Below are 3,494 nucleotides of genomic sequence, written 5' to 3' on the forward strand. Positions count from 1 at the left end.
GGTGAAAATGCCCTCTAAGTCACCCAGTGATTCAAAGGAGCTGGTATCAAGCACACAACCATTGTAGCTCATAACACCTTGCTCAGCCACACCCCCACGGGATACAGCAGTGATAAAAATTAAGCTATGAATGAAAGTTCGACTAAGTTATATTAAATTAGGGTTGGTAAATTTCGTGCCAGCCACCGCGGTCATACGATTAACCCAAACCAATGGACCTACGGCGTAAAGCGTGTTACAGAAGAGAAGCATACTAAAGTTAAACCTTAACTAGGCTGTAAAAAGCTGCAGTTAACATAAAAATACAGCACGAAAGTAACTTTAATATTTCCGACCACACGATAGCTAAGATCCAAACTGGGATTAGATACCCCACTATGCTTAGCCCTAAACCTAGATAGTTAGCTCAAACAAAACTATCCGCCAGAGAACTACTAGCAACAGCTTAAAACTCAAAGGACTTGGCGGTGCTTTATATCCCTCTAGAGGAGCCTGTTCTATAATCGATAAACCCCGATAAACCTCACCATCTCTTGCTAATTCAGCCTATATACCGCCATCTTCAGCAAACCCTAAAAAGGAAGAAAAGTAAGCACAAGTATCTTGACACAAAAAAGTTAGGTCAAGGTGTAGCCCATGAGATGGGAAGCAATGGGCTACATTTTCTACAACTAGAACATCCACGAAAATCCTTATGAAATTAAGAATTCAAGGAGGATTTAGTAGTAAATTTGAGAATAGAGAGCTCAATTGAATTGGGCCATGAAGCACGCACACACCGCCCGTCACCCTCCTCAAGTGGTCAAACCCTGAAGAAACCTATTCAAACCATTACATCCACAAGAGGAGACAAGTCGTAACAAGGTAAGCATACTGGAAAGTGTGCTTGGATGACAAGATGTAGCTTAAACAAAGCATCTGGCTTACACCCAGAAGATTTCATATTAAACTGACCATCTTGAGCCAAAGCTAGCCCAATCATCTACAAACGCAATTAACATCAGAAAGTAAAATAAAACATTTAGTTGCCCCATAAAAGTATAGGAGATAGAAATTTAACTTGGCGCTATAGAGAAAGTACCGCAAGGGAAAGATGAAAGAAAAAACTAAAAGCACTATACAGCAAAGATTACCCCTTGTACCTTTTGCATAATGAATTAGCTAGAATAACCTAACAAAGAGAACTTCAGCTAGGCCCCCCGAAACCAGACGAGCTACCCATGAACAATCTATTACAGGATGAACTCATCTATGTCGCAAAATAGTGAGAAGATTTGTGGGTAGAGGTGAAAAGCCTAACGAGCCTGGTGATAGCTGGTTGCCCAGAACAGAATCTTAGTTCAACTTTAAACTTACCTCAAAACCCTGAAATTCCAATGTAAGTTTAAAATATAGTCTAAAAAGGTACAGCTTTTTAGAATTAGGATACAGCCTTAATTAGAGAGTAAGCATAAACACAAACCATAGTTGGCCTAAAAGCAGCCACCAATTAAGAAAGCGTTCAAGCTCAACAATCAGAACATCTCAATGTCAAAAAACGCAACCAACTCCTAATTTAAAACTGGGCTAATCTATTTAATAATAGAAGCAATAATGCTAATATGAGTAACAAGAAATATTTCTCCCGTGCATAAGCTTATATCAGAACGGATAACCACTGATAGTTAACAACAAGATAAATACAACCTAACTACAAGCAAACATATCAAGCTAATTGTTAACCCAACACAGGCATGCAACTCAAGGAAAGATTAAAAGAAGTAAAAGGAACTCGGCAAACACAAGCCCCGCCTGTTTACCAAAAACATCACCTCTAGCATTTCCAGTATTAGAGGCACTGCCTGCCCAGTGACATCAGTTAAACGGCCGCGGTATCCTGACCGTGCAAAGGTAGCATAATCATTTGTTCCTTAAATAGGGACTTGTATGAATGGCCACACGAGGGCTTTACTGTCTCTTACTTCCAATCCGTGAAATTGACCTTCCCGTGAAGAGGCGGGAATATGACAATAAGACGAGAAGACCCTATGGAGCTTTAATTAACCGACCCAAAGAGATCTTGATAATCAACCGACAGGGATAACATACCTCTACCATGGGCCGACAATTTAGGTTGGGGTGACCTCGGAGAATAAAACAACCTCCGAGTGATTTAAATCTAGACTAACTAGTCGAAAGTACTACATCACTTATTGATCCAAAAACTTGATCAACGGAACAAGTTACCCTAGGGATAACAGCGCAATCCTATTTTAGAGTCCATATCGACAATAGGGTTTACGACCTCGATGTTGGATCAGGACATCCCGATGGTGCAGCAGCTATCAAAGGTTCGTTTGTTCAACGATTAAAGTCCTACGTGATCTGAGTTCAGACCGGAGTAATCCAGGTCGGTTTCTATCTATTAAATAATTTCTCCCAGTACGAAAGGACAAGAGAAATAGGGCCCACTTTGCTAAAGCGCCTTTAACCAAATAGATGATATAATCTCAATCTAGACAGTTTATCCAAACATATCACCCGTAGAGCTCGGGTTTGTTAGGGTGGCAGAGCCCGGCAATTGCATAAAACTTAAGCTTTTATCATCAGAGGTTCAACTCCTCTCCCTAACAACATGTTCATAGTCAACATCCTCTCACTAACTATCCCTATTCTCCTCGCCGTAGCCTTCCTAACCCTAGTTGAACGTAAAGTACTGGGTTACATACAACTCCGCAAAGGACCAAACGTCGTAGGACCATACGGCCTACTCCAACCCATTGCAGACGCCATGAAACTCTTCACTAAAGAGCCCCTCCGACCCCTCACATCTTCCACATTCATATTCATTATAGCACCCATCCTAGCCCTTACACTAGCCCTAACTATATGAATCCCGCTGCCCATACCATACCCACTCATTAACATAAACCTAGGAGTACTATTTATACTAGCCATATCCAGCCTGGCCGTCTACTCCATTCTATGATCCGGATGGGCCTCAAACTCAAAATACGCCCTAATTGGAGCCCTACGAGCTGTAGCCCAAACAATCTCATATGAAGTCACACTAGCCATCATCCTCTTATCAGTACTACTAATAAACGGATCCTTCACATTAGCCACACTAATTACCACTCAAGAATTTATCTGACTTGTTATCCCTGCATGACCCCTGGCCATAATATGATTCATTTCTACACTAGCAGAAACCAACCGAGCCCCGTTTGACCTCACAGAGGGGGAATCAGAACTCGTTTCCGGATTTAACGTAGAATACGCAGCAGGTCCCTTTGCCCTGTTTTTTCTAGCAGAATACGCCAACATCATCATAATAAATATCCTCACAACAATCCTATTCTTCGGAGCATTTCACAGCCCCTATATACCAGAACTATATACCACCAACTTCACTATAAAAACCCTGATTCTAACAACCACCTTCCTATGAATCCGAGCATCTTACCCACGATTCCGATACGACCAATTAATACACCTCCTATGAAAAAGCTTTC

At 41.4% G+C, this 3,494-nt stretch overlaps 1 non-coding gene across 1 annotated transcript; it reads left to right on the plus strand.

Annotated features, from left to right (window-relative positions):
* On the plus strand, positions 1-897 carry LOC144615620 (18S ribosomal RNA; the record flags this gene model as incomplete). The annotated part of the gene is made up of 1 exon (XR_014137226.1): positions 1-897. It is a non-coding gene; the product is annotated as an 18S ribosomal RNA (ribosomal RNA).
* Positions 898-3,494: the final 2,597 nt, after the last annotated feature.

Source organism: Panthera onca, unplaced genomic scaffold (genome assembly GCF_046562875.1).
Source record: "Panthera onca isolate mPanOnc1 unplaced genomic scaffold, mPanOnc1 haplotype 2 h2.h2tg000180l_path, whole genome shotgun sequence".
In the NCBI taxonomy this organism is placed as follows: Eukaryota; Metazoa; Chordata; class Mammalia; order Carnivora; family Felidae; genus Panthera; species Panthera onca.